A 9,486-nucleotide genomic window follows, 5' to 3' on the forward strand; every position below is an offset into this window, starting at 1 on the left:
GGCTCCCGTGGGTGGTCGCCTCCCCGACCCCGCTCAGCCCCGGCCTCCCCCAGCCGCAGCCGCACGCCCCGGGGAGCCTCTGCCAACAGCAGCCTCGATTCAAAAGGCGACACCTGGGTCGTGATGCACGGTGACAGGATCCTCATTCAGTCTGTCAAACAACAAATGCTTCGGGGCCGGCGTTGCACGCTGCGCTGGGCGCCCAGACACGGTCGTGAGAAGCACACGGGGACCGTGCTCAAAAGACATTGCTGGAGAGACCAAGGGACGGTTTCAGAGAGCGCGGTGACAACTCTAAAACGGGAGGATGTGGCAAGAAACAGCGGGGAGCCAAGTCTGCTTTAGAAAAACAGAGGACGCGGAGTTATGGAGGCGGAGAACCCAGGACTCATTTCCAGCTCTGCGGCCCACTAGCTGGATGGCACTGGGCAAGGTCCTTAACCTCTCTGAGCCTCAGCCTCTTCATTTGTAAACTGAGAACAACGGTGGCTTCTCCCAGGGCTGGTGTGAGGGCTTAATGCAATCTGTGTAAAACATTGGGCCAAACAGTCTGTGTCCCTTCCTAAGTGACAGCCCCCAAAAGGGGTTAAGAAGGAGCAAGAGATGGGGACAGGAGGCAGCCTGCGGTGGCCTCCTTCCATCCCAGGGTGGAGATGCTCAGAGCAGGCATTGGACTGTAGGGATGGTTTTGAATGCACTCAAAGTGCATGCTGAGGGCAAGGAGAGCTTCGCAGGGGCTGAAAAATGGGCGGGGAGCAGCAAACCCCTCTCCTGAGCAGCCCCTCTCTTTCACACTTAATGTGTGGCTTTCAGCAAGCTGCTTCTGCCTTAAAGAGGTACCCTAAAACATTCCCTGATGACCCACTGCAGAAGATTTTCATTGCAAAATAAAGATGTTAAATGTTCTCTCTGCAGACAGACTCGGCCCACAGAGGATATTGTTAAAGGCTCTGATAAGTCCTGCAGTAAACACACCCCAAGTTTTCCCATTTCTCGGGGGGCTGTCAGGAAGAACACAGAAGTAAACTCATGTGAACTTTCCAGAACAGAGTTGAGACATCATTCTCTGGATGAACCCGAGCTCCCTGCCAGAGCCCACCTCCCCGGGAGCCTGCAGGCCCGTGCCTTGTCTGCCCCAGATGCTGCAGGGCGGCAGGGTCCTGGGGTCTCCTGCATATTCCCAAGCTCCTCCTTTAGTTCTGAGGGGCACAAAGGGCCAGTGATATTGAGTCTCCTCAGCCGAGGAGGAAAGGCCCTGTCCAAGTCACTCACGGTGGCCATAACAGAGCTGAACTTGAACCCAGGCCTTCCACCTTGAAGCCCGGGGCTCTGCTGACTGCCCCAGTCCCCTGACCCCAGGGAGCTGTTAAACTGCAGATTCCCAGGCCCTGGCTCATGGTGGGCGCCCAGGGTTTGAATCTGGAAGAAGCTCCCCAGGAATTTCAAGGCAGGGTTGGATTTGATCCCTGCCCACACATTGGAGGAGAGAAAATTGAATGGGACTTTGGAACCAGGTATATTCCCCTGCCTCTGGTCTGTGAGACTTTGCTACCCCGCTCTCCTGAGCAGTGTGGACAAACTTCCACGAAAAAGAAAAGTGTGTCCCCTACAGCATTCCTTGATAACCCAATGCAGAAGATTTTCACTGCCAAATAAAGATGCTAAATGTTGTCTGCCTATCTGTCTGTCTCTCTTTCTCTCTCTGCCAGAGAGACTTTATGGTTAAAGGCTTTGATAAGTTCTGCAGTAAATACACCCAAAGAACTCAGTTTTATCCATCCAATGCTTTCCAAATTTGTTTTTTTATTTGACCATAAACCCTTTCTTCACAGAATATCTCTTGACATCTAGAGAGACAGAGGGAAAACAAGTGAAAAGATGCAGATCTAAGGCTTCCTACAAAACTACTTTGGGCCAGGCACCGTGGTGCACACCTGTAATCCCAGCGGCTCAGGAGGCTGAGGCAGGAGGACCCTGAGTTCAACGCCAGCGAGGCCCTAAGCAACTCAGTGAGACCCTGCCTCTAATAAAATATAAAAAAGGGCTGAGGATGTAGCTCAGTGGTTAAGCATCCCTGGGTTCAATCCCTTGTATCAAAAATAACACCAAAAACCAAAAACTAATTTGGGGTTGTGGCTCCTTCTGTGGGACATCCTTCTTGTCAAGTGGCAAGAGAGATGTCACCATGGGGCAGTGTCATAGCGAGAACAGCCAAGGTAGGGTGCCTCTGGCCTATCAGCTCACTCCTTCCCCTCCAGATTTGTACGTACCCCAAATGTGTGAGCGGGGTGGGGTCTGCCCACACCCACAGGCCCAGAGGGGAACCACGGACCCTCACGATGCACACAGGCGAGACCACCTGAGCTGGTTCCTCCCACCCACAGAGGGCAGAGCAGGTGCCGACAACCCAACCACCTCCCCATGTGTCGAGCGTGTTCTGGGCAAGGCAGTACAGAACCGGGGTCTGTGTCTTGGTCCTGGCTTCCATCAGATAGTCATTCAACAAACCTGCCAACCCTGCTGCCCAGGTAACAGGGGGCTGTGGCACTCGGGCCCTGTGCCAAGGAGGCATAGTCTAGAAGAGCTGGATGAGAATGAAACCTATACAGCCCTGCTGAAGGGCCGGGCTGTGGCTCAAGGTGCAGCACAGGCTTGGCCTGCGTGAGGTCCTGGGTTTGGTCCCCAGCACCAAAACATAATGGCCTACTGAGAGGCAGAGGGTTTCACTGTGAGCCAGAGACCTGGGCTGGTCACCCATACCCCAGTCCCATAATATGACAATGGCCATAACTACTACTGTTTACTGAGCATTTACTCTGTTCCAGCATTGGACTGAGCACTTTGTACCTATTATCTCATTATCGCCCATAACAAGCCTGGTATTGATTCCATTTTTCAAAGGAGAAGCTGTGGCTCTGCGAGGTTAAGGAAGCTGTCCTAGGACACCCCCTGAGCCAGAGTCCATCTCACTCCCCAACTTCCACACTAACCCCACCCCGTGCGTCTGCATGTGCCCAGTGCCCCACCCAGTGCTGAGGACAGAGGGCTCAGGGCTCAGGGCTCAGGCCACATCTCCACCTGGGGCCGGTCCCAGGCAGCATCCACTGTCCCTCTCGGGGACACCTCCTACCCTCCCAGCTCTGGTACGCACATGTTGATCGATCCTTTTATGCGTGAAATGCAAACGGACACTTAATAATTTAGCGGAGTTAACAGTGCTGAAATATTAACAGGCTTTTTCTGTTTTAATTAGCTGCTCAGAGAAAGGTGGCCGGGGGCTTGGGAGGAGGCTTTCCCAGGCAGGCGCTGGGCCTGCTCGGCCTGGGCCTCCTGCCAGGAGCGAGGCTCCAGCCTCTCCTGCGGCCCACAGGTCCTGGATCCTGGGCCCCTGGGGGAAGTTACCCTGTCCTCCTGGGCTCTCTGCAGAGGGTCACTCTGCCCTTTGTGCAGCCCAGATGTCCCCCCGAGCTGCCTGCCTGACACTGTTCTGTCTCTGGCCAGGAGTGGGCCAGGGACTTCTCAGGAGCCCTCAGGGTCTGGGGAGGCTTCCGGCCTCTGTGTGGAGGCCAAGGGAAGCAGCCCCACCGGCCCACACCCTCTCCTCCGGCCTCGCCCAGTGCAGGTCACCTTGAGGGGCAGGAGCAGCCGACTTTTGGCCTCTGGTTGATCACTTCCAGGTGGTCAGACCCATGACCAGGCCACTCTTTGCCTTCCTGCCTTCCCAGGCCTTCAGGGGCTCACACAATCACCTCTTAATCTGCCATTGATTCACTGATTTGTTCTCTACCATTTCCTGAGCACCTAGTATGCGAAATCTCCTGTGCTCGGTGTTAGGACGCAGAGCCGAGGAGACACAGCCATCCTCCATGAGCAGCCTCCGCCCTCCCCGGCTGCAGACCAGGCTAACGTCCCCACAGTGCGACAAGGACTTTTTTTTGCTGATCAAACCAAACCCATATGCAGCCGACCTCCCTTTTGGCTGCAAAAAAGAAAAAAAAAAAATCTGTCCGCAACCCAAGTACATGTATCTCTGACCTCTGGGCACGAGGGCGCTGTCACTGAGCGTGGCAAGCAGCCACAGATGAAAGGATCAGTGCGCAGGCTGCCACCCGTCGCCATCACGGAGCATAAAAACCAGCGCCACTCGCACCGTCAGGGGCCGCCCTCTGCGGCTTGCAGGGCCTGGTTCTGTCTGCAGAACTGATGGCTGCAGAGCCCGAAGCTTCCGGAAGCAGCCAGCACCTTAACATCCCGGCTAGGCTGGCAGTGGAGGCCACGCCCACCCCTGGCCTCAGCGGAGGACACCCAGGGACGGAGGTGCCAGGTGAGGCTCAGGATCTCAGAGGGTCAGCGCCAGGCTCATCTGCACACCTGCTTTGGAGCCTGGGGTGTCCAGACAGGCCACCAGGAAAGCCCTTAAATGAGGGCTTGGAGGTCCCCTGAGGAAAAGTATAAAGGGACTTTCTCTCTGGTGGGCGGGGGACACCAGGATCAAACTCTCAATGGGGGGACAATGGCAGCTGTAGGCGGTACAGAGGGGACGTTCACGGGGAGAGAGCGGAAAGGCAGGTGGAAGGCTGCTGGGGGCTGCTGGGGGATGTGGCGAGGAGGCAGGAGGGAGGACACTGCCTCCTGCTGAAGGGCCCCAGGGCCTTGGGCAAACTGTTCGACCTCCTTCAGCTGCCAGACGGGGACAGCCTGCATCCGCTCTGCTGGGAACGACTCCCCGGTTGCTGTAGGAGTGAACAAGGTGCGGCAGGTGGGGTGCAGGACACTCTGCTGAGCGCCTGGCAGAGCTCTGTAAGTTCCAGTACCACTTCCACTTGATAATAGAGCCCGGGGCCCTTTGGGAACCTGTTCAAAGTCCAACAAGAGGACAGGTTGGAAACAAAGCCTGCTTTGGAAGGACGCCCAAAGGGTAGAGTCCCCAGAGCCAGCATGAGGTGGAAATCACTGGAAGGAAAGTTGACAGTGGGACAGAGAGGCCAACACCCATCGGGGCAGGAACCCAAGACCTGAACCCGGGGATGCGGGGCCCATAGACAGGGACACTCCTAAAATTGTCTCGCCTGGGTCCAGGCCACCAGCCCCAGCAGCCTGTCCATCACTGTGTGGCCTCTAGACAAATATAAATCTGAGCCCGTGCAAATACATTAAAATGATAGAATCCGCGGCGGCTGGGCTGGGATGAACCAAGCCCGCGGGAGGCGCAGGACTGCAGGTGACGGGCACTAGTGCAGGGTGCTCCTCCAGGCAGCCATTGCTGTGTGACCTGGGGCAAATCATTTACCCTTTAGTCTGGAGCCTCAGTTTCCTGACTGTAAAATGGGCACAGGAGGGCTCCCTATTGTGTGCTCCACACACTGAGAATGGGGTGGTGATGGGCACAGTGCAAGCTTCCCAGCGCGACTCCAGACCTGCAGACAGAGGGAGGAACAGCCAGACTCAAACCTCCAGGTGCGCCTGAACCAAGAAGGTCCACCCGGTCCAAAGTGGAGCCTGACAGCCCCGTGAGTGATCCTGCCCTAGGACCCCTCCAGCCTCAAGTGCACAGCCTGGGCCAGTCCTGGGCCAGAGAGTGAGGGAGCAGTGGCTTTACTGAAGCCAGGAGCCCCTGAAGCCCCCGGCCACAACCCCAAACCCAGGGCAGCAAAGTAATAAAACACAGTTCTGTTGAAGCCCAATGGAGTTGAGGCCCAAGCCAGGTTCCAGGCTCAGGCCTCCATGGGGGGACAATGTGGTCTGGACACTAGACTGGGGCAAATGCGGGCATGAGGGGATCTTGAGCCCTCAGATAAGAACCGGATGGTGTCAATGTTCACAGCATCTCAGTTCACAACAGCTAAGCTATGGAACCAAACCAGGTGCCCTTCAGCAGTTGAGTGGATAAAGAAAATGTGGTACAAATACACAATGGCCTATTACTCAGCCATAAAGAAGAATGAAATCATGGCATTTGCTGGTAAATGGATGGATCTGCAGACTATCATGCTAAGTGAAATAAGCCAGTCCCCAAAAGCCAAAGGCCGAATGTTCTCTCTGATACGTGGATGCTGACTCACGGTAAGCATTGGGGAGGGAGGAGGGGATGTTCCCCAGATGGGACAGGGCAGAGTTGGGGGAAGAGGGAGAGGATGGGGACGGGAAAGACAGGAGAATGACTGGGATGTAACCTTCCTGTGTTTATATGTGTAACTCCACATCACGTACAGCTACAAGAATGGGCAGTTACCTCCATGCGTGTATAATGTGTCAACATACGTTCTACTGTCATGTATATCTAAAAAGATATTTTAAAAAGAGAAGCAGGATGGTGGTAGGTGGGTGGGAGTCCTTTCTATGCAGCGGAGGCTCCACTCCAGCTGTGGACTTGACTAAACTCCATATAACATGGAGGCCAGTGATAGTGGCTCACCATGTCCTCTTGGGTGGGAGGACATGTAAGAAAGTGTCCCATACACCATCCAGTTCTGCACAGATAAAGTCATCTGATTAGGTGCTGAAAGACACAGTTGTGGCTTCAGGAAGTGAAAATTAGAAATTAAAAAGTGAATCACTGCCAGGCGCAGTGGTGCACACTTGTAATCCCAGCAGCTCCGGAGGCTGAGACAGGAGGATCTTGAGTTCAAAGTCAGCCTCAGCAACTTAGGGAGGCCCTAAGCAACTCAGTGAGCCCCTGTCTCTAAATAAAATACAAAAATAGGGCTGGGATGTGGCTCAGTGGTCGAGTGCCCCTGAGTTCAACCCCAGTACCCCCCCAAAAAAAAACGGTAAAAAGAAGTGAATCAGCACGCTCCCCTGAAACCAGTGCAAACTTACGATCAACGCCCTGTGGCTGGGCTGGTGCCAAGCCCGCTCACACTCCTGGGGGCACCACCCTGCAGCACAAAATGAGGACCGTAAAACAGCCCCATCCCGTGGCCTATCAGGCAATGTCACTTTGGGGAATCGGCCCCAAGGAAATAATTTAAAAGAAAACAGTCACTCACACCAGGATATTTGCCACCAAGCTATTTAAATGAAAGGGAACTGGCCCCTACCCAGATGCCCAGCCACAGAGGAATGGTGGCCCAAACACCAGTGAAGGGGTGTCCCGTGGCCCTTAAAGGGACAGGTCTGAGGACTCGGTCAATGGGCGGAGACATGATAGGAGATAAAGCCAGCCCTGGGAGCAGAAGGGACCACTGCTCACTGCTATGAAAACATACATGGGCCGCCCGGCAGGGGGCTGAGGGTGAATGGTCAACATTTGGGGACCCTCAGGTTGATTTTTTTTCCCGTGAAGTTGTTTAAGTGGATTATAATAACAACATCCACCCTGAAGGCAAAATGAATCTCGCAGTTGGGACCAGGCGGGGACTTTGACCCAGGATGGAAGAGGACGGGACAGACAGCATTTCAGGGGGGTCTCCCACGGCCAGCATCACTCCAGTCCCCCTGCCCCAGGTGACTATGGGTTCCCGAGTCTGGCTACAGCTCCGGGAAGCACCCCACCAGCTGTGGGGTGGGCTTGGGGGTACGGCAACCTGGCGGCCAGAATCTTCTTAAGGCTGCTCTGCAGATGGAGGGCCACGGGTCCCACAGGGTCCCACAGGGTCCCGCAGGGTCCTGCAGGCCGGATCTTCAACCCAACCCAGGGGCGGCAGGAGGGTAGCTCTGAGGTTTCAAACCCAGGCAGTGGAAATGTAAGACCCCGATTAGCTTTATGCTCCCCTCTATCCATTGACCTCGGGCAACCGCCCTTCCTGCCCCCTAAGTCCCTGGAGCCACCCCTCACCCCCACACACCAGCGGTGAGCAGAAATCTGGGACTCCCTCCCCACGTCCTCCCCTCCCACACCCCATGTCCTCTTTTCCAGCGAGGCCTGTCAGCTTTACCTTCAGGACTGAGCCCCAGTCCCCCCACTGCAAGGCCACCCTGTCTTGGTCACCTCCTGGAGCTCTTGAGAATCCTACCCTGCTTCCTGCCTGGCCTGGTACAGCCTGACCGGCAGAGGCAGAAGGATCCCAACACCAGGTCTGGTCCTCCTCTTCTGGGCACAAAACCGTGCTGTGGCTCCCGTCTGACTTGGAGTCAACACCGACACTTTTTAACTAGCCTGTCCAGGGGGACTGGGGTTGCAGCTCAGCGGTAGAGCACACACTTGGCCCATGCAAGGCGCTGGGTTCGATCCTCAGCACCACATAAAAATAAATAAATAAAATAAAGGTATTGTGTCCAACGACAACTAAAAAATAAAATAAATAGCCTGTCCTGCCTCTGCCCTCTGCTGCCCTCCCCCTCCAACCACACTCCTCTCTTTGCCCTCCTTTAAGCAGGCCAAGCCTACCTCAGGGCCTTTGCACCGGCAGCTCTCCTGCCTGGACGGCTCTCTCCAGCTCTCCAGAGCTTGTCCCCTCCTTCCCTTCTGCCTTCCCTTGGCCACCCCACTTCAGACAGCCCACCTGTGCCCACCTCTGTTGTTCTCAATCCCTCCTCTGCTCTGGGCGTCCATAACGCTCATGAACATTAGTTGTTTTCATTCTTTCTGTGTCCCTTCAAATAGAGACGCCCCCGGGAGGGAGAATATGTTAAATCCTGGAAAGGGAAGAAAAATTTTTTTCCAAGAATCAGTTTAGGAACTTTGGGAATATATTTTCTCTTAGCATCAGGTATATTTATAAACAGAAGATGCAGTACCTGTCCTCCTGCTAAAGCATTCTCTCTCTCTCTCTCTCTCTCTCTCTCGCTCTCTCACTCTCTCGCTCTCGTTTTTCCCTCCATCACTGAAGTGTTTCCTCTCCTTTTTTGGTTAAAATTTTAAACCCACACGAGTGGCCTGCACCATGGGATCCGACTATAATGCTGAACAATTGGTCAGCGACTTGAGATCCAGGAGGCCAGGGAGAAAAGTGAAGGGCGTGGGTCAGGGGAGGCCAGGGGATGAGAGTCCCAACACAGCCAGGGACAGCAAAGTCATGGCCCTTAGGAGGCTCCCGAGTCAGAGGCCTCCGGAGGAGGGAGGCTTTGGACCAGGAGGAGGCTGCTGCCTCTTGGGAGGACAGTGAGGTCTAGAGTGGGCCGAGGGGGTGGCAGTGGAGGGTGGGTGAGGACAGAGCCAGCAGGAAGCACTCTGGCTTCCCACGCCTTCTCCTGGCCGGAGCCTGGGCCTCATCTCATCGCCTCTTCCTCCCAATATTGTGTCCCTTGCCTGTACACAGAGCCTCCCACACCACTGTCCTGGTGGGAGCCTATGTGACCACAGCAACAGCGACAGCTACCCGCACCCTGGCTGGTGCGGCATAGCAGGGTCCTCCGACAGCAGGCCCTGGGCTGAAAGCAGGACCCACTCGCCCCTTCGCCCCTTTGCACCAGAGCCCTCTGGGGAAGGCGCGACCATGAGCCCTGTCCCCTGGGTGGCACAGACCTGAACCTGCCCAGGCCACACAGCCAGCATGTGCTGGGGCAGAACTCGAACTCAGACCTGCGCCCCCCCCCCCCCCCCCC

The 9,486-nt window shown here is 55.6% G+C and overlaps 1 protein-coding gene and 1 long non-coding RNA gene across 3 annotated transcripts in view; one reads left to right on the forward strand and one right to left on the reverse strand.

Moving 5' to 3' along the window:
- Mdga1 (MAM domain containing glycosylphosphatidylinositol anchor 1) overlaps positions 1 to 9,486 on the reverse strand; it is a 55,301-nt gene that overhangs the window by 27,016 nt on the left and 18,799 nt on the right. The window lies entirely within an intron of this gene.
- Positions 4,066 to 5,879, forward strand: LOC107143870. Its single transcript, XR_001503732.2, has 3 exons — positions 4,066 to 4,324; positions 4,681 to 4,800; positions 5,825 to 5,879. It is a non-coding gene; the product is annotated as an uncharacterized LOC107143870 (long non-coding RNA).

This window comes from Marmota marmota, unplaced genomic scaffold (assembly GCF_001458135.2).
Source record: "Marmota marmota marmota unplaced genomic scaffold, marMar, whole genome shotgun sequence".
Classification (NCBI taxonomy): domain Eukaryota; kingdom Metazoa; phylum Chordata; class Mammalia; order Rodentia; family Sciuridae; genus Marmota; species Marmota marmota.